This window comes from Balaenoptera ricei, chromosome 13, assembly GCF_028023285.1.
Source record: "Balaenoptera ricei isolate mBalRic1 chromosome 13, mBalRic1.hap2, whole genome shotgun sequence".
NCBI lineage: Eukaryota > Metazoa > Chordata > Mammalia > Artiodactyla > Balaenopteridae > Balaenoptera > Balaenoptera ricei.
Genome location: NC_082651.1, coordinates 2832704 through 2854382, shown reverse-complemented (window position 1 = coordinate 2854382; position 21679 = coordinate 2832704). Strand labels below are relative to the sequence as shown.

The 21679-nt window shown below is 47.4% G+C and overlaps 1 protein-coding gene across 3 annotated transcripts in view; it reads left to right on the top strand.

Moving 5' to 3' along the window:
* The window catches only part of NCK2 (NCK adaptor protein 2), a 138256-nt gene that overhangs the window by 58800 nt on the left and 57777 nt on the right, over positions 1-21679 (top strand). For all 3 annotated transcript variants that reach the window (XM_059942876.1, XM_059942875.1, XM_059942877.1), the window contains exon 2: positions 6898-7080. The gene's annotated coding sequence lies outside the window, so the exon portion shown is untranslated. The remainder of the gene's footprint in view (positions 1-6897; positions 7081-21679) is intronic.

The following is a 21679-nucleotide window of genomic DNA, read 5'->3' as shown; positions in this document are numbered from 1 at the left end:
CAGAATTGTGAAAGCAGCTGGCATTTGGGGAAAATGTGGGTGAATACACTTTGACCATTTTCAGAATATTCAAAAGCCCCCTAAATATACTTTAAAAACACAGTGACATTAAAATTTCTATTCAGTTGGAATAATCGTAAATTTGTTCTCTGAAAATTACATTTTTATAACTATTAGCCTTTTTTTTTTTAATGGGAAAATTTAATTTATTCAACTCCCTTTTCATTCTATACATTGTGGAATTTTTATGGAATACATTTATGGGATACTGTAATCTACATGAGCATCAACCCTACACAAAAATGGGGGAAACACATCACGTTGACTCATTACCCATCAGAAGTGAAGTAGGGCAATGTGAAGTGAGGTGTTTTTTCACCATTTCTTAGACCCAAATCCATTCTGCAGGAGGCTTCTCAGTTACCAGTAATTTATAAAATTTTAAAAAAAAGCCAACCTTCCCACGAAATCTTTCCCGACCTTTTGCTGCAGAGCTTAATAGTTCTGCCCTCCCAGGGGCTGCTCAGATGCCAAAGGTCATGCATGGGCCATTCCCGGTCTTTTTTTCCCATCACCTTCATCTAATTGCTGTAAAAACCCGTCCTCCACACTCATGGTGAGAGGCCTGTTCTGTTTCTTAAAAGGTCGGCGATGTGATGTGACCTGGGACACAGGTGGGTGTGTGACACGCCAGATCCCTGGAGCCCTGTAATCCACGTTGTCCTCGCAGCCTGCTCGGCGATGGGAGGGAGGGAGGTGCTCCCCGTGTCCGGCCGGGCTTCTGGCAGAGGACGGAGTGGAGGAGGGAAGGAAAGGGAGGACGGAGTTGATCTCACAGCTTCCATCTTCATTACCCGAGTGAGACACAGTGTGAACGTGTTCCAGAAAAGAATCCAGTTAAAAGTAAAATTATACCTCCCCCCCGATTCCACCCCACAAGTTTATTAGTTGTAACCCCTCTTGGCACACCCTGGTCTGGGCCTCCTGCCTGCTTTCCAAGATTCTATCTTTAAAAAGTGTGTGTGTGTGTGTGTGTATGTGTGTATGGCCTTTCTTGCAGTTTCCCTCATTCTTTCAGTCCTTCATCCCCCAAAGGTAAGGGACGTGAACTTCAGCAAAATCATCAAAATAGTGCTTCCAGAGACTCACAGTAGGACGGGCCCTTTGGATCACCTGGTGTCTAAGTTATCTCGGATGAGAATTCAGTGTCTGTGTGTGTGTCTTTCTTCCTTTCTGTCTGTCTTTCCTTCTGTCTGTCGTTTTCAACAAAAGGGGTTTTATTCTAGTGTGTTTTTGTGTTGAAGGTTTATTTTGGTCAGCATGCTTTTTATTAGTGGTGTAGTTACCTGGGCAACAGTGAAATCCTGCAGACACTTCATAAAGAACGCGGGTGACCCTTTTAAAATGTCTTATGTAATTAGACTGTCTAGTGATGGCGTTCAGATGTATACACACACACACACATATGTATATATGCTGATTCTGAAAACTACGGTTTGGGTTAGTGGAAAGAGCTTAAGACAAAGGCCTATCAGGACTTTTGGAGGATGGGGGACTATTGTATTTAAGAGGCTAACATCAACTATATACACAAAAGCTTACAAACCATCAGAACTGGTGTTACTGATGTCATTCCTCTCTGCTAGAATTCTGAGGTGGCAACTATAAAATTTAAGTCCATATTAAGATTTGCGTTATGACTTCCTTGTCATGGTATTTCAGATAAGCTTTAATACATTTTTGGTACCACACCATTGATTTTGGATAATTCTCATGTCCACTCCCATGTGCTGATCTCACAGCTACAGGTTGGAGCAGGGGACCCTCGTCACGGAAGAGGACACAGAGGCGCAGGACCACCGGGACGTGTGGGGGCTGAGCCGGGCCTGGGACCCACGGCCTTGTGCCACTCTGGTCCCGGTGCGCGTGGCTGACCCACTGTGGGCAGTTTTGTTCTCAGTCCTGGAAGGCTTGTCTCTCTCAGGCTGTCCACAGAGTTAGAAACTCGTGCTTTTTCTGCCCCGTTTTCTTTCTTTCTTTTTTTTTTTTAAAGAGGAACTTAATTAATTAATTACTTAATTTGTTTTTGGCTGTGTTGGGTCTTCGCTTCTGCGCGAGGGCTTTCTCTAGTTGCGGAGAGCGGGGGCCACTCTTCATCGCGGTGCACGGGCCTCTCACCATCGCGGCCTCTTTTGTTGCGGAGCACAGGCTCCAGACGCGCAGGCTCAGTAGTTGTGGCTCACGGGCTTAGTTGCTCCGCGGCATGTGGGATCTTCCCAGACCAGGGCTCGAACCCGTGTCCCCTGCATTGGCAGGCAGATTCTCAATCACTACGCCACCAGGGAAGCCCCTGCCCCGTTTTCATTAATCAACGTCTGATCCACAGCTACAATCAACTGATAACCAGTGTTATCGTTTAAAATCGATTCCAGCCCATTGCGGAAAAATTTGATGGCTTCCTTTTCAGGACAGCTTTATCTTGAGTAAGAGTCCTAATTTCGGCGGGACCTCCTGACATGTGGAACCCCGCTTCTGGCCGTCAGCACTGAGGCCTGGCGGGGCCGCTGCGCGAGGGGTGATGAGAGGTGGGTGTGTCCTCTCCCTGGAAGCCCGGGTGTCAGATCCAGAAGCGTTTTCTAAGCGGCCTGGTGTCCGTCCACACGAGGCAGGAACCAGGGTTCATCTTCAGCCAGGTCATTCACGGAGACTTTTGTGTAGCTCTGTTGCGTGTCTGAAACCAGCATTCTCCCACTCGAATCAAGTTTTCCACCAAGTCGTTGAGTAGATGTGAAATACAGCCAGTTCTGCGGGAGGTCAGCGAGGCCATGCTGGCCCAGGTGGGCCTGCTCAGGGGGCCATCCTGGTGTTCATTCTGAGCTGGGCGACCACCTGGGCCACCGAGGGGTCTGGTCTGGAGAGTGGTGTCCCATTGGGATGGGGAAGAGGCAGAAGAAAGGGCCTATAATAATCATGGCTTGTTTTTTCTTTTTAATAAAAGAAAAAAGACATTTGCCTTTAGCTCTGTCTGCAGATCAGGGGTCTGGGTGGTTCCCTGGGTGTGTTTTGCATAAAGTATGAGGTTCAGTCATGATGGTCACCTGCTGTAACCTGGGAGTCTTCAGCTTGTGTGCAGTGTTCAACAGTCAGATAATGTTACTCAGTCATTTTTTTTTCTGCATTGACATCTAAGAGAAACAGTACCTTTGTTTTTATTTATTTATATAATTTATTAAAAAAAATTTTTGTTGAGGTATAGTTGATTCACAATGTTGTGTTAATTTCTGCTGTACAGCAAAGTGACACAGTTATACACATACATATGTTCTTTTTTTATGTTTTTTTCCATTATGCTTTACCCCAGGACATTGAATATCGTTCCCCGTGCTGTACAGTAGGACCTTGTTGTTTATCCATCCTATGGAGAATAGTTTACGTCTAGTAACCCCAAACTCCCTGTCCCATCCCTCCCCCACCTCCCCTCCCCCTTTCTCAAATGAAGGTGGTGTGTGTGGTCATGGGCTTGAGTCTTGGAAGCCGTGTGATGCTGTCCCTCCCTGATTTGGAGGGCTGAAGCAGGGCCCCCCAGCGTGGCAGACACTCCAGACAGGTGGTGGCGACGGATGACCTTTGCCCGAGTCTCCAGGTTCTGGCCCTTTAGTGGTGATCTTCGTGGGGAGAAAGAGGGCTTTGCAGTCAGACAGGCCTGGGCTCGAATCCTGGCTGTGGCCTGAGGGTCTGGTGCTTTCGTTCCTGAGCTGATGGTCAGGTGTGTCTCCCAGGGTTGCCGTGAAGGTGGACGACGCTTTGGTGAAGGTGGAGCCGCCAGGGCTGTGTCCTCTGGGACGTGTCCAGGCGCTTCTCCCCAGCCTGCTCCTCTGTTTCTGCGAGTCAGGAGGAGGGAGGCTGGTCTCTGCAGGGAGCCTTTTGGGGGTTCTAGTCCCCTGGGCAGTTCGGCCAGTTGGGAAGTGGGCAGGGCAGCGTGTCCAGTGACCTTGGGCCTCAGCAGAAGGGCACGGGCCTCTCATTAACCCTGAAGACTCCAGTGCAGGGAAGCCCGTTAGTGATGGACGCCAACACTGGACGGCCACACGCACGGAGGTTCGGAGGAGACCGCCCAGACTCTCCAGAAGACCAGCTGGGGCAGGCACCCTGTGGCACTGGGAGTTCAGGCTGGGCTGGGACGGCTGGCTCGGGCGTCCAGAAGCCAGGCCCGCGGGGGCAGACGGTGCTCCTGGGGGGACAGCCACCCCGGGCACCCTCCCCGGTGTGGGCGCTCAGCCGAACGCCCCCCGAGGCTGTGGAGAGCCCCAGGTCGGGCCTGGGCTTTCCAAAACATAGTTGAGAAAAAGAAAACCTCATTGTTGCAGGGAATTCAGATAATCGCGTGGATTTTGCATTGGTAAAGTGATTGGGGTCCAGATCAATGTGGAGAACGAGGTGCGTTTGGTATTCGTGTTAATTCCTTTCCACTCCTTCCTCCTCCTCTCTTATTTCTGTGGGGAGCTGCAGGTGATGCTCGTGGAGAAATGTCTTTGAAGACGAGCGTGCACCGTTCCATGTGTCCCCTCCCGCCTGAGCGGGCTGTGCGACGTCCTTGAGTGACCTCTTGGGTGAGGGCCTCCAGGGTCCCAGTGACCTTGAACCTGGCAGCGTTCGCAGTCGGAGGTGGCTTTCTGCACAAAAGTGTACGCTTTCCTGATGGATTTGATCACAGGTTGTAACGAAGACCTGATCTGAAATGCTCATCCTTAACAGAGGTTTTGAATGAGCCCGTAACCCACGTTAAGCACGGTAGTGGGAACACTGCATGTAGACCCAGCAAGAGAGCGGTTTTGGCCTCTGTGTTCATTTCTGTCCAAGGCGTGTGCTTCGTTCATTGACGCTTCGTCAGTGAAACGCTTTTCTCTAGGAAAACGCTGCCCCTTCACCTCCCACAGTCAGTCCCCAGGTGGCCAGGGCATCTTTACGTGAACTTGAAGCAGAGCCTCTGGTTGGGGCTTCTCCGTTCGCTCAGATCCTGCACCTTGGTCTGGCTTTTCCGCCACACCGAGTGTCAGAGGACGGGGCTCCCAGAGCCAGGCCATCGTGCTTTTGCACTGGGCGGGTAAATTCTCCGGCACTAAGTTTGCTACTGGTGCGGTGGGTTTAGAGCTTTGGAGGCCTGCATTCCTCACTCTAAAGCCTACTAAGGAGAGCCTTTCAGCTCTCTGAGATCGTTAAGCCCCGTGTAATTAAAGTGGGTGTTAATATCTAAGCCGGGTGGTTATTGGGAGGGTTAAATAACACCCCCCGTGAGAGCATTGTGCACGCGGAGAGCAACCCAGACAGCCCTCAGAGGCCCACGGGCATTGGCTTGGGGAGATCTGACTCAGGCATGTTCACTTTTCAATGAAGAATTTAAAACTACAACTTAAGTCCAGAAGGACCCATGAAAATACGAATACAGCGCTGGTGCTTGCGGGCGCAACTGTGTTTAGCTGGTGACTTTCTCCAGTAAACGGCACGTGTAAGGCCCACGGTGAGAAACCAGAATCCTTGGTCAGGACCCCCAAGTCCAGATACCAGAACGTCTATTTCTGCAGAACCTGTCGTGTTACTGTAAACGCTTGGCAGGGAGAAGGGCGCCGTCATCCTGTTGTATGTCTAACATCTTGTCCCGATCTCGTATCCCCGCTGTGTTTGCCCAGTGCCTTGTCCTGTGTTAAATCGTACGTTTGAAAAGAATCATGCAAGCCCTTAAAATAATGCCAGAGAATGCATAAAGAGGAATTCATTTTTTAATCAAAATTTATGAACTTGCCTTATAACATTTTTATGAGAGCCCTACTTGAATTATCCTTTTCTATTTGACTAAAATAGAATTCGACTTTTCTGTGGGGTATTTAACGTTTTGGGTCATCATCATGCTGGGGATGAATTAATAGATCTTGTCTGAGTGAACTGTCAGGACGGATCCCTTCTGGGTCTGAAGCGTAATTAAAGATGACAGTGAACCCCTTCGGAGGTCCACAGAGCCTCAGGGTCCCCTGAAATGATAGGTTGGGACTGAAAATAGTTACCCAGTTGTGGTGGTCATGAGGTGACAGCAAGCTCCACGGCCAGGAGGGAGGGGACTGCGGGTCCCCTCTGTCAGCTCCTCGGCTTGACTTCCTTGTAGTTTCGGGATGCTGTCCTCAGATTCCTGCAGGGATTTTTAAAAATTTTATTGGAGTAGAGTTGATTTACAATGTTGTGTTAGTTTCAGGTGTACAGCAAAGTGAATCAGTTATACACATACAATATATCTATTCTTTTTCAGATTCTTTTCCCATAGAGGTCATAACAGAGTATTGAACAGAGTTCCCTGTGCTATACAGTAGGTCCTTGTTAGGTATCTATTTTATACAGAGTAGTGTGTGTACGTTCACCCCAATAAGCACAAAGCTGTGGGTTGGGGGGAAGGGGTGCATCTCTCTCAGTGAACGGCCAGTGCAGGAGATGGAGTCTCTAAATGATAGCCACGCTCTGTAATTCTTCTCCCTAATTAGGCTCCCAGACAGGCTTTTTGAATTTCTACTTGGCAACCGCTCTTTTCTTTTCGGCAGTCTCTGAGGCCATGGGCAGGGGCATTGGGGCGAGGGGGCTGGAAGACACCTGGGAGCTTAGGTCCCTCGGCTATGGCCAGGGGTCCCCAACCCTCCCAGCCTCTGCCTCCGAGCCGGCCCGGGGCCTGGAAGGTGGAGCAGGGTGAGGGCGTTTCTGATTGGGTTGAGGTCAGTAAATATAAAGCACCTGTTTTCTGGGGTCTATTAAAAATAATGGTTTCAGGCAAATAAGTAATCAGTTATTTCTCAAGCAGTGACTTAAAATCAAACAAGCAAGCGGTCCTAATAGACGGTTCTTTCTGTTTCTTTTCAGATTTCCTATGTTCCTTTTCTACGAGTGATTTCCCGGATCACCATTCTCCGCTGAGGTTTGAGTTGGATTTGAGAATTTGGAGAATTCCTGCAGCTTGCTGACTTCGGGGGCGCTGGTAGTTGAAGAATTCACTCGTTGAGGAGCTCCGTGTCGTGCGTCCTCTCTCCTAACTGAGTGCCGAAGGTGAGTGCGGCTTCCTGCCTAAAACAGACGGGAGGACTTGCTGCTTTTGCCTCAGATGCTCGCTCTGCATTAGTAGAATGGCAATAAAGGTAGCTCTGATTTGTTGAGCCTTGTAAAATGTAAGTTTGCAACGGATCTGGTTCAGAAATCAGACTCACCATTCCTTCTTTGGCATGTGGTGGCATCAGGTAGCTAGGAAGCAGGACAGTGGGCACATCCAACCTGTGAGCCACCCCAGCGCCTCTGCTTCTGGGCCAGACAGGTAGTCTTGGGTCTGGAGGAGCTGGGCCTCCTGTGTGCCGCCTGGGCCAGTGGCGGGTCGGGGGGAGGTCCAGGATATATAGGAGCTGTCTTCAGGGTGAGCTCCGTCTAGTGAAGGCTTCTTTCCAATTTGGATGCTGGGAAGATAAGTCTGCATCAAAACATGCAAATAGATAAGGATTCTGAGGAAGGGTTTGTATGAGAAATCCGCTCGTGCGTTAAAATAAGATCGTGCCTGTGATACAGCATGTGGATTGAGATCATAGCAGACACTGGACAAAAGCACGTGTTGTAACAGACATTTCTCAGCCCTAACAAAGGGTTTGGGACATTTGATTTAGATTATAAGAGATGCTGTCTAATGGTTCAGTTCATCTGGGGTCCCAGCTCTGTCTGGGCAGTAGAAGTGCTTTATGAGAAGGTCCAATTTCACCTCCAGAGTGTTGCCCCGAAGTGTAGGGGTAACACCCAATTTATGAGCTTTCCTTCAAAACCTTATTTTGCTTCTATTATTCACAAATTGCTTTGAACTATCCTTTTTCTTTTTTAAAATTTTTATTTTACATTGGAGTGTAATTGATTTACAATGTTGTGTTAGTTTGAGGTGTACAGCAAAGTGATTCAGTCATATATATATGACTGAATATGTACACACACACACTCACACATACATATACCCACCTTTCCCCTTTGGTAACCATAAGTTTGGCTCTAAACTATTCTTGAACGTATAACTTTGGACCATAAAATCTCTTGGTTTGATTGCTGTAGATTTATTAGTTTAATATAAGTTAGAATTTTCCTTCATTTGGTCTAAAACTACTACTAAAATTTTTTTAAGTCAGGTTTTTCTCCTCAACCACTTTTTTTTTTTTTTTGGATCCAGCTTGATTTCAATTACGTTCCCCTTTGATGTGTGGTGAGCACAGGGCATGGAATCAATATGTAGTGTTTCATAGGGTAAGATGATGAATTCTCCTTTATGATTTCCTTGGAGCAAACGACAGTCTCCCACCTGTTTAAAGAGGGGAGGCGTCCATTATGATTTCCAGGTCTGGGTCCTGGTTTGGAATTGAGAGCCTAGAGCTCATCTCAGCAGCTGATCCAAGCCCTCCCCCTTACTGTGTCCCCGTAAGTGACCCTGAGGTCCCCCTTCCCCCAGGACATTGCTGGTTTTCAGTGGCTTTACATCCCCCCAGGCGCTGGTCGGACCCTCCAAGGTTTCTCTTCCAGACCTTATACGGGTAGAACGCCTTTGGGTGTTTCATGTCTAATCCTGGGAGGTTTCTATTACATAAAAAAGTCTTGGCTATGACCATTCAACGTTTTCAATAGCCATTGAAGTGGAACCTTTTAAAACTTGGTCATTTATAAATGCAGTCATGTATTAATCAGTTTGTCAGATTTCATGGGAATATAAGCTAGGAATTAGCGCAGATCCTGGAATCTGGTCATCAGAATTCTTTAGTGATTCATCAGTCACGGAGTCTTACACGACTTCTTTAGAAGGTCTTGGTCATGGGTGACATTAATAGACTCTCAGTGACTGTCAGGGTCCTCTTCCAGAAAGTGGTGAGTCGGGGAAGTCACACACTTAATTGGGGCAGTATATTCTGCACAGGTGCCCAGGAGAAGTCTGTTACCATCACACAAACAAGAGTCGATGCCTGGGTACCACTAGATGGACAGTCATACATAGATTATCACGTGGATATACTTACAAAAATATTTATATGCACGTAATTTTAAATAATTACTCCTATAAGTTTATGAGAGCCACACCAAAGCCCTGATTTACTTATTAAAAATTACTTTCGTGGTTTTGAAAACTGTCCAGTGGGAAAACCACTAGGGCTGTCCATTCGTGTAATAAATATTGACTGTGAGCACAGCTGGATTCTGGGCTGTTTTTCCTGCAGTGACTGTTTTAGCAGCTACAAAAATAGATGAAATACAGTTCCGGACTCTCTTTCTCGTGGCCTTGTGGGATGGGGTGCGACCCTGACAGCTCTGGGGCTCTGGTGACAGCTGCAGTCAGGCTCTTAGAGCAAGTTTCAGGTGCCCGAGGCAGGGTAAACTGAGTGAGTTTTAAAGAAGGGGGGAGTGGAACTGAGGCGTCATGGATCCCGTGGCACAGGGCAGGCTGGGTGGCTTAGCGGGTAAGCGGTCTCCACGTCGTTTAAGCAGTAACGGGTGGGAACCCGCATGTGCTGCTGGGTCAGGGGTCTTGGATGTGCCCGCAGGAAAAGTGACGGCTTGGTCAGCCTGTCACTTGCCCTGTCCTGGAAAGAAAGGAGAGCAGTGCCGACCTGGTAGAGTGCTACGTGAGGGGTCAGCCTCGGAAGCGTTTCCCCGCTGCCGGGCACCCCAAGTTGGTGCCGTCTCAGCCCACCTACCCCTGGGGCTGGGCCGAGGGGAGCGGTCTTGGGGAGGGATGTCTGAGCTGCATCTCAGGGTGAGCTGAGGGGGTCCCTGAGGCCTCTGTGTCCAGGGGCTGCATTTCCCTGCCCTGTATTCTTGTCTCCCAGCTCACTCCTCCCTGCCCTCCCCAACGTCCCACTACACACACACACACACACACACACACACACACACACACACACACACACACACACACACACACTGAAGTTACGGACTTCAGAACTCCCTGGCTTGACTTTGCCTGATGCAGGGGGAGTGGAGCTCATGGGAGGAGCGTGGCCACACACCCCTTCCTTTTCCACTGGAATGAACTTGACAATGTATAGTCTGCGCCCAATTCTTCCCTGGATAACTGAACACTGAGTGTGATTCACTGTTGTGGGAAGCTGGCTGGTGTTTCCTGGGGATGGAGGATGTGAACAGCATCATATGCTGTACAGAAGATTGTTTATCTTTTGAAAATCTACTTGGAGGCTTTTTCGGAAGAGAAGCCTGGTGAGTGGAAGGACGTGGGCGTTATGGGGGGAAGACGGTGCGTAGGGGACAAGACTTACGGGTAGAGGAAAGTAATCGAGACCTGGATTTCAGACTGTGTCGGATGCTGATGTGAATACCCAAAACGTAAATGTGAGCGTAGGCATCATTTTCTCTTTTTTTGAGCTTTATTGAGGGATAATTGACAAATAAAATTGTAAGATATTTAAAGCGTACATTGTGCTGATTTGATACACGTATGCATTGTGAAAGGGTCCCCCCATCTAGTTAATTAGCACACCCATCGCTTCACATATTTATCCTTTTCTAAAAATGAGAACAGTTCGGTTCTCCTCTCTTAGCAAATCTGAATTATTTAGTAGTGTTATCAACTGTAGTCACCACGTTTTACATTAGATCCTCAGACCTTATTCGTCTTAGAGCTGAAATCTTTTTACCAGCCTCTCCCTGTTTCCTCCACCCCCCAGCCCGTAGCAGCCACTTTTTTACTCCCTGTTTCTGGGACTTAGACTTCTAAAAAAATTCCAGATGTAAATGCTACTGTGCATTGTCTGTCTCTCTCTGTCTGGTTTATTTCACTTAGCCTAATGCCCTCAAGGTCTGTCCATGTTGTCACAATGGCAGAATTTCCTTCCTTTTTCTGGTTGAACAGTATTCCTGCGCGTATGTATGTGTGTTTACATGCATATACGTACCTATGTATCGCATCTTCTTTTTTTTTTTTTTTTAAAGAAATTCACGTTCTTTTATTTATTTATTTATTTATTTATTTATGACTGTGTTGAGTCTTCGTTTCCGTGCGAGGGCTTTCTCTAGTTGCGGCAAGTGGGGACCACTCTTCATCGCGGTGCGCGGGCCTCTCACCATCGCGGCCTCTCTTGTTGCGGAGCACAGGCTCCAGACGTATCGCATCTTCTTTATCCATGCATCCATTGATGGACACTTAGGTTGTTTCCATATCTTGGCTTTCATGGCTAATGCTGTAGTGAACATGGGGGTACAGATACCGCTTCCAGATCCTGTTTTCATTTCCTTTTTATAGATACCCAGAAGTAGGATTATTGGATCACATGAGAGTTCTGTTTTTAATTTTTTTGAGGAACCTCCGTACTGTTCTCCATAGTGGCTGCACCAATTTGCATTCCCACCAACAGTGCGAGAGTGTTCTCTTTTCTCCACACCCTCATCAGACACTTGTTATCTCCTGTCCCTTTGATGATGGCCACTCTGACAGGTGTGAGATGATATATGATTGTGGTTTTGATTTGCATTTCCCTGATGATTAGTGATGTTGAGCACCTTTTCATGTGCCTGTTGGCCATCTGCACATCTCTGCAAAAATGTCCTCTACGTATTTTTTTTTGAAATTCACGTTCTTTTATTTATTTATTTATGACTGTGTTGAGTCTTCGTTTCTGTGCGAGGGCTTTCTCTAGTTGCGGCAAGTGGGGACCACTCTTCATCGCAGTGCGCGGGCCTCTCACCATCGCGGCCTCTCTTGTTGCGGAGCACAGGCTCCAGACGCGCAGGCTCAGTAATTGTGGCTCACGGGCCCAGTTGCTCCGTGGCATGTGGGATCTTCCCAGACCAGGGCTCGAACCCGTGTCCCCTGCATTGGCAGGCAGATTCTCAACCACTGCGCCACCAGGGAAGCCCTCCTCTACGTATTTTTTAATCTGATTGTCTTTTTGCTGTTGAGTTGTATGAGTTCTTTATATATTTTGGATATTAACCTCTTATCAAGTATATGATTTACAAATATTTTCTCCCAATTCGTTGGTTGCCTTTTCACTCTGTTGATGGTTTCCTTTGCTGTGCAGACGCTTGTTACTTATTTTTGCCTTTGCTTCTGGTGTCAAATCCAAAACATCATCACGAGAGAGTTGTCAAGGAGCTTACCCCCTATGTTTTCTTTTTAGGAGTTTTATGCTTTCAGGTCTTATGTTCAAGTCTTTAATCCATTTTGACTTGATTTTTGTGTATGGTGTAAGATAGTGGTCCAGTTTCCTTCTTTTGCATGTGGCTGTCCAGTTTTTCCAACACCATTTATTGAACAGACTGACCTTCCCCATTGTATGTTCTTGGCACCTATGTCGTAAACTAAGTGCCCACATTAGGCCAATTAAGTGACCTTATTTCTGTGTTCTCTATTCTATTCTATTGATCTCAAGGTCTGTTTTTATGTCAATACCATACTGTTTTGATTACTATAGTTTTGACTATACAGTTGACCCTTGAACAACTTGGGTTTGAACGGTGGGGGTCCACTTTTACTCCAATTTTTTTCAATAGTAAATACGACAATGCTGCACTTTCCATGGTTGGTTGAATGCATGGATGTGGAACTGCAAATACAGCAGAACTGTGGATCCAGAGGGCCAACTATAAGCTCTAAGTGGATTTTTGATTGCCCCTAACCCCTGCATTGTTCAAGGGTCAATGGCAGTTTGAAATCAGGGAGCGTGATGTCTCCAGCTTTGTTCTTCTTTCTCAAGATTACTTTGACTATTCAGGGTCTTTTGTGGTTCCATACAAATTTTGAGATAGTTTTTTCTATTTCTGAGACAAATGCCATTGGAATTTTGACAGGGATTGCATTGAGTCTGTAGATTTCTTTGGATAGAATGGACATTTTAACAATGTTAATTCTTCCAATCCACGAGCATGGAAAATCTTTCCATTTATTTGTGTTTTCTTCAGCTTCTTTTTATCAGTGTCTTATCGTTTTCAGTATACAAGTCTTTCACCCTCTTGGTTAAATTTATTTCTAGGTATTTTATTCTTTTTGATACAGTTGTAAATGGGATTGTTTTCTTAGTTTCTCTTTCTGATAGTTCATTGTTAGTGTATAGACACAACTGATTTTTGTATCTTTCAACTTTACTTAATTCATTTGTTCTCACAGTTTTTTGGTGGAGTCTTTAGGGTTTTCTTTAGGGTTTTTGATATTATGATGCATAATATCATGTCATCTGCAAATATAGACTGTTTTACTTCTTCCTTTTTGATTTGGGTTCCTGTTACTTGTTTTTCTTGTCTGATTGCTGTGGCTAGAACTTCCAATACTGTGTTCAATAAGTGACAAGAGTGGGGATCCTTGTCTTGTTCCTGCTCTTAGAAGAAATGCTTTCAGCTTTTCACTGTTGAATATGTTGTTCACTGTGGGCTTGTCATATATGACCTTTATTATGGTGAGGTATGTTCCCTCTATACCCACTTTGTTGAGTTTTTATCATAAATGAGTATTTGTCAAATGCTTTTTATGCACCTATTGAGATAATCATATGTTTTTTGTCCTTCGTTGTGTTAATGTGCTGTATCATGTAGATTGATCTGCAGGTATTGAACTATCCTTGCGTCCCTGGGGTAAATCCCTCTTGATCATGGTATATGATCTTTTAATGTGCTGTTAAATTCAGATTCCTAGTATTTTGTTCAGAATTTTTTGCATCTATGATCATCAGGGGTATTGGGCTGTAGTTTTCTTTTCTTGTAGTGTTCTTGGTTTTGGTATCAGGGTGATGCTGACCTCTTTTTTTTTTTAATTATTTATTTATTTTTGGCTGCGTTGGATCTTCGTTGCTGTGCGTGGGCTTTCTCTAGTTCTGGCGAGTGAGGGCTACTCTTCATTGCAGTGCATGGGCTTCTCATTTAGGTGGCTTCTCTTTGTGGTGGAGCACGGGCTCTAAGCATGCGGCTTCAGTAGTTGTGGCACACGGGCTCAGTAGTTGTGGCTTGCAGGCTCTAGAGCACAGGCTCAGTAGTTGTGGCACACGGGCATGGTTGCTCTGTGGCATGTGGGATATTCCCGGACCAGGGCTCAAACCCATGTCCCCTGCATTGGCAGGCGGATTCTTAACCACTGTGCCACCAGGGAAGCTGATGCTGACCTCTTAAAATGAGTTTGGAAGTGTTCTCTCCTCATTTTTTGGGAATAGTTTGAGAAGGATTGGTATTAATTCTTCAATTGTTTGATAGAATTCACCAGTGAAGCCATATGGTCCTGAACTTTTGTTTGTTGGGAGGTTTTTGATTATTGAGTCAACCTGCTAATAACTGGTATGTTCAGATTTTTTATTTCTTCATTATTCAGTCTTGATAGGTTTGATGTTTCTAGGAATTTATCCGCTTCTGGTATGTCCAATTTGTTGGCGTATAATCGTTCATAGTAATCTCTCACGATCCTTTTTATGTCTGTGGTATCAGACGTAATGTCTCCTCTTTTTTTTTTTTTCCTGATTTTGTTTGTTTGAGTCCTCTCTTTTTTCCTAGGTGAGTCTCGCTAAAGGTTTGTCTATTTTCTTTATCTTTTGAAAAAAAACAGCTCATAGTTTTATCAATCTTTTCTATGATCTTTTTAGAGTCTATTTCATTTATTTCTATACTTCCTTCTACTAACTTTGGGCTTCATTTGTTCTTTTTCTAGTTCCTTGAGGTGTAAAGTTGGTTGTTTATTTGGGATCTTTGTTTTTTCTTAATGTGGGTTTTTATCACTCTGAACTTCTCTCTCTTAGAACTGCTTTTAATGCATCCCATGAGGTTTGGTCTATTGTATTTCCATTTTCACTTGTCTCAAGGTTTTTTTTTTTAATTGAAGTATAGTTGATTTACAATATTATATTAGTTTCAGGTATACAACATAGTGAGTCAATATTTTTATACATTATACTCCATTTAAATTTATTACAAAATAATGGCTATGTTTTCCTGTGCTGTGCAATATATCCTTGTTGCTTAAACGTAGTTGTTTGTACCTCTTAATGTCTCAAGATGTTTTTTGATTTCTTCTTTGACCCATTGGTTGTTCAGTAACATGCTATTTAATTTCCACATATTTGTGAATTTTCCAGTTTTCTTCTTGTAACTGATTTCTAGTTTTACACCATTGTGATGGGAAAAGATGCTTGATGTGATTTCAGTCTTCTTAAATTTATTAATACTTGTTTGTGGCCTAACATGTGATATCCTGGAGAATGTTCCATGTGTGCCTTAGAAAAAATATGTATTCCGCTGCTGTTGGATGGACTGTTTTGTCAATGTCTGTTAAGTCCATCTGGTCTAGTGTGTAGTTTAAGTACAAATTTCCTCATTGATTTCTGTCTGGATGATCTATCCATTGTTGAAAGTGGTATATTGAAGTGCCCTACTATTATTGTATTGCTGTCTATTTCTCCCTTTAGGTCTGTTGATATTTGCTTTATATATTTAGGTGCTCTTATTTTGGGTGCATAAATATTTATAACTATTATTTCCTCTTGTTGGGTCAACTCCTTTATCATTATATGATTCCCTCCTTTGTCTCAGTACACTCTTTGGCTTAAAGTCTATTTTGTCTGATATAAGAATAAGCTCCCCTGGGTTTCTTTTGGTTTCCATTTGCATGGGCTATCTTTCCATACCCTCACTTTCAGTCTGTGTGTGTCCTTAAAGGTGAAGTGAGTCTCTTGTAGGCAGCATATAGATGGGTCTTGTTTTTTATTCATTCAGCCACTCTGTGTATTTTTTTTAATTAATTAATTTATTTTTGGCTGTGTTGGGTCTTCGTTTCTGTGCGAGGGCTTTCTCTAGTTGCGGCAAGCGGGGGCCACTCTTCATCGCGGTGCGCGGGCCTCTCACTATCGCGGCCTCTCTTGTTGCAGAGCACAGGCTCCAGACGCGCAGGCTCAGTAGTTGTGGCTCACGGGCCTAGTTGCTCCACGGCATGTGGGATCTTCCCAGACCAGGGCTCAAACCCGTGTCCCCTGCATTGGCAGGCAGATTCTCAACGACTGCGCCACCAGGGAAGCCCCACTCTGTGTATTTTGATTGAAGAATTTTGTCTATTTACATTTAAAGTAATTATTGATAGGTATGTACTTCCCTTTTTAAAATTGTTTTCTTACTGTTTTTATATTCTTTTGTTTCTTTTTCACCTCTTTGTCTCTTTTCTTTGTGATTTGCTGATTTTTTTGGAGTGGTATGCTTAAATATCTTTCTCTTTCTCTTTTGTGTCTCTGTTATAGGTTTCTACTTTGTGGTTACCATGAGGCTAACATAAAACATCTTATAATAGTATGTTTTAAGCTGATAACAATTTTAAGTCTGTACGCATCATTTTCCATTCTACTGTAGAAGCAGCAGTGGTTTGTTGAATTGTGCATCCAGCAGGAGAAAATAAGTTAAGCATGTCTGTCACTTTCATGTTTGTAAGAATGCTATCCCGTCATATTTCTTTTAGTAAAGGAAATTTTTATTACTTGCCTTCATATCAGCCTCAATTTTTATAACAACAGTTTCCCAAGGTTCATATACTAAGTAAAGTTGACTTAAATTTACTCCTGTCTTTTACCATATCCCAGCTTTTTGGTATTTTGGACATCGCCGGTCACTCACTTTGCACCCACAGAGATTCTTTAGAAAGACTTTTCACATGCAAGACCCATTTCTCTGTCATTAAGTTTTTAGGGTCACAGCTGTTGCTGGGAGGCTAGATACCTGAAAGTACCTTGTTGAGTTTCTGCCAAAATAGAAGGGACCATCCTATCCCCTTACCACGACTCCCGATTCACTGGGACCCCTGAGGCACCTGGGGTAGGGCCTCTGCAGCTGGACTAGTTGAGTCTTTCTAGGGGCTACTGAATGTCTAGGGATGGCCGTAGACTTTGATGTTGCAGTCGATATAGTGGTTAGATCTGTAATAATTGATTAAATAGTTGACCAATAGGTATTGAGCGTTGCTGAAAAAAAATATTGCTGTGTTGATTCTACCACAGTTAAGCTGCTGGTGAGTCAGTGGGAGCACCTGTAACGTACCGGGCACTTGCCAGGTACTTGGCCTCCCCATGTCTCCTGCAGGATATTATCTGGGGCTGGAATGCAGATCTTTTTACCCCCATTTCATAGGCAGAGACACTGAGCCTCAGGGGAGCGAAGAGGGTTGCCCAGGGTCACAGAGTGGAACCCACAAGCAGCGTTCTGTTCTGGCCCCGAGCTGCTGCTTCCAAGCCCGCGTTCCTTCTGCCCCCCGGCTCTGACCTTCCGCGGCAATGACACGGCAGCGACCTGTTATCTGCGTGCTTACCTTGAACCTGGGACCCCTTGATGCTCTGAGAGATGAAACAACCTGGCCAAAACCCTGTGCTCGTAGGGCAGAGTGGGCTGTGAACCCACATCTTCCTGACCCAAAGCCTTTTTCATTCTTACTTGACCGTGAATTTTATTTATTTATTTTCCCTAGCAAAATCTCGAGCAACCGAGGAGGGTTTGGAAGCGAGCCCCTTTTGGAAACCTAAAGATGGGAGGAGGGAGGAAGGCTTTGGGAGGGGTTGGGGGGTAGGAGACAGGACCTGAATCTTCCAAAGGCCTCGGTACCTCCTGAAGACCCCAGGGCCAGCTCAGCAGCTCAAGGCCCAGCTGAGGCCAGCTCGGCAGGCCTGGGACCTGCACCTGTGATCTTCCCAGATGTTGCCGTGTATTTGTGACTCCCAACTGACCTCTGAGAGGGAAGTCATCTGTGGAGGCTGAAGGACCTCCTACACTTCCTGTGTGTGGGATCATCCCTGGGGTCCCCTGCTCTTCCCACGGCACCTGTGTCCAGAGCGAAGCTGCATAAAGTCGAGATTTACCGTTTCTTTACGTGGCAGTGAAATCATCCTTTTCTGATGGTTGAGGTTACGGTCAAAGTTTAGCCAAGCATTTCTCTTTTCTGTCACAGCCGACATGCCCCAACGGTGTGGCTTCCTCGAAGGCTGGACACAAATTAAAAACACAAAAAGCGAATCCTTCCCCCCACCCCAGTTCTTTTGCTTAGGACAGATTGTAGAACTGAATTCATTAACTTTGCAGTCATTTCTCCACTATTCTCTGAATTGTACCTTACAGTTTACAAAGGCATTTTCATATAGATTCTTTCTGAGATCAGGTGATGTGGCTATGTCCCCCCAACCCCCATTTTATAAAAATTGGAAAAGAGCCAGGAGAGATTGCTTTACTTGCCAAGACGGCCCGGCAGATGGTGACCCGTGACTCGCGGCTGCACCGGGGCTGCAGGGTGCTGACCGCACACGCGCTGTTTGCTCTCAGAGTCCCTGGACCAGGCGTGTAGACGATGCAGATGTGAGAGAGCGATTCTTAAAAACAAGCCACACCGGCCACACGGAGCTTTAAATAAAGCACTGCTGCGCTTGAGGTTCCCAAAGTAGGAGAGGTGAAGTGTTTTCCTTGGCCTCCTTCCTCCAGAAAAGCAAAACATATTCCTGCTGTGTGTTTGTGTGTATTGCCGGGTAGGGGGGTGTAGGCTTTTGGAAAGCAAACTAGACCTTGAACGGGTACATCTTTTGGAGGTGATGGATGTGTTTATTACCTTGTTTGTGGTGATGGTACCAGGTGTGTTTGCATATGTCCAAACTCACCCAGTTGTACACATTTAATACGTGCAACTCCTTGCATAGTTAAGTGTACCTCGATAAAGCTGAAAAGCGCTAAACTGCCACGGCAGAATGAGACTCCCTCTACGGACCCACCTGCAGGGCATGCTGACCTGAAGGGGCTGGGTGGCAAAGTGCAGTGCAGCCTGCTGGTCCCGGAACACCGTGGAGGGTTGGTGGTGGCCCCAGGGACCCCCCCCCCCGCTTCCCCTGTCGCTGGCGTGTCTCAGCGCACAGAGCACCTTGAGCTTCAGATTTCTGCTGATCAGGGTCGACTCTCCTGTTGGCCTTTGTTATAACACCACAAGTGCGTTCTTTGGAAACCGTCTGGCTCCAAGATGTTAAGATGGTTATAAAACAGGATGAATAACTCAAGACCGTGAAAGATCACCGTTGAAGGAGAGCGACTTTTGGTGCTGTGTTAATGAACAGGATAGTAACAGAAGCAGGTTCTGGATGGAGGCCAGTACCCCTCAGTGCTTGGTGAGTGGGGAAACCGTGTCCACCTGCTGGGCCCTGACTGGGGGCCAACCCCACATCTCCCTGTGAGATGACATTTGCTTTCTGAGCCTCTCGGAGTCGACCTCGTCCCACAGTCACGTTGACACGTGAATTGGTGGGATTGGTGGAGGCTCCCTGGCCCGCCCCTGGCTCTCCCACCTTTCTGTGTGCAGACCCCCCTGGGCACACAGGGGCAAGCCGCGGTCAAGGACGGCCCAGGGCAGCCCCCCGGCCCATTGGGGAAGCAGAATGCTTCATCCACAGGTGGGGTGTTTCCGCAGAACGCTGCTTTCTGCTTGGGTCCCCCAGCTCTCAGGGAATGAGTGGGAAATGGAGGGGATGCGAGACCCCCTTGCCCAGTCAGACTGGCTTTGGTTGGAGGCATTGGGGGTTTGTAGCCTGTGCTCTGAACCTGAGTTCTTGAGGTAGAGTCTGTGGCACTTACAAAGGCTAAGAGGGACATGCCGTGCCCAGACGGCAAGAGCTGGGAAAGCCATCGACATCTTCCCTGTCGGTAGCCTGGGTCTGTGGGGGCCTGTTTTGTGGGAGGAGCTGCATGCTTACAGGCCACCTTCAAATGACCACATCTTATCACCCGGAAGCTCCTAATGAAGACAGTTTTGCAGAACGTTGGTCATGTTTTCCCAGGGGGTAGATCCCAACTTGTGCTCGGAACAGAAGTTCCTGGAGGAAGCGTCAGGTGCGCGGTGGAGGGGCTGAGAGTCCCATCGTGTGTGTTGCCCTCTGGGCCTTAGTTTCCGGGACAGTCGCGCGGAGGCACTGGGTGAGCGCTGGGTCTGTGATCCGGGCATCTAGGGACAGGACTGCAGCCAACCCCGCAGATTCTGGGCAAAGGTCAGGGTGTGCGACAGCTTAGGTCCCTCCCCAGGCGCAGCAACCTCGTGGCGCCCGTCCGCCACCTGAGTCCCACCTCCAGGAAAGGGCTCCGGGGCCTCCCTGAGCTTCAGCGGCGGAGGCTGCCGGCCCTCGTTCTCCCATTGGCCGCGTGGGGCGGGTGCAGGGGGAGACGGATGCTGGATTAGGGGCTGGGGGCGGCGTGGAGAGGGACACACCACGGCCCACCTCCCTCCTCTTTCCAGAAGAGGCACACAGGCCTCAGCTGCCCCGTGCCTGCCGGCTGCACTCTGGGCTGGGCGGGCAGGTCCGGGTCTCCGGGGCTGAAAGCTCCCCGGGATTCCGAGGAGCTGGCGGAGGAGAGAACCGAGGTGTCAGTGCTTCATCAGAGACATCCCCATACCTGGTTCCTTCTGAGGGTTGTGGAGGACCTCTGAAAACACGCACCCCGGGCCCCAGCTCCAGGGACTCGAATTTGGGGAAGCCTAGACGTTCGTGCTTTCTCTCTGGAGCTTCCCAAGTCCTTCTGATCACCAGTTTGGAAACTGCTGACCCGGACCCTGGGTTTTGCATCCCCTGCCAGCTGGGGCGCCGTGGGGCTCGTTTGGGGCTGAGGCCTAGTGAGGTCAGAGGGAGGCGGGGGATCGGCCCCCTGGCCCTGCCGGCTCCCCTTGTGCACGTTCACCCCCGCTGGGCCCTGGGCCACCTTGAAATGTGCACTGTCCTCGCGGGGCCGCCTGGGACACTCGGACCCCACTCCAGACCAACCTGGAGCGGGCCGAAGGGGCCTGAGCGTCTGTATGTTGCCACCCGTCTCCCCTAAAGGGACCTTCTGAGGTCCTCCACTGGAGGATTTTCATATATTCACACTTCAGATAATTCCTGAGCCTTTAAAAAATTCCGTTCCAGGCCTAATTACAGTGTGTGTTGGCAGTTGTGGTTTTTGATCCTTGCAGGGAGCTGACCCTCGAGGGAGACTGCTCTCAGGCACAGAAATCGAACAGACATGACAGAGAAGCAGGCAGTAGCGCCGGGCACCGTGGTGCTGAGATCACAGCCGGCCCGGGAGCCGATACCTGCCCTCCACGCCTTGTGTTCTGTGCTTGGAGATTCCAGCCGGGGCGGGGGGGCGGAGGTCCTTGGTGGAGAAATCACATGGCAGAGTCTGTATTATTTGTGTGAGAGGGAAATGATCATTTCTCTTCTTTTAGGGATTTCTTGCCCAGTGGGGCCAGTATCTGGGTCACCTGCAGAGAAGGGATGGGAACTGGTTCCACTTTCATAGAAGGCAGTGCACGTGGTCAGTCCCGCTCTGTCACTTGTGTCATACCCTGCAAACCCTGAAGACCTTCGCGATGCCTTCCCTTCCAGAACTGGACCCTGCAGCCCTCAGGGTCCGAGCCCCTCCCGTCGACGCGTCCTGACCGTCAGGATCGGAGCTCCTGGCCCTGTAGGATCCCAGCGGATCTTCTGATAACCAGAAGATGATTACGCTGTGTCCTTCCTGACTCAAGGGCTGGGCCTCGGATGTTCCCTGTCCCTGGGAGGCTGACCCCGGGAGACCCAGTTCTGTCCCCACAGGTGTTTTGCTTGCAGTGTGGATGACATTTGCGGGGGGCTGGGGAGGCTGTCACTTTGACTGTCTCAGGGATGGAAAACTT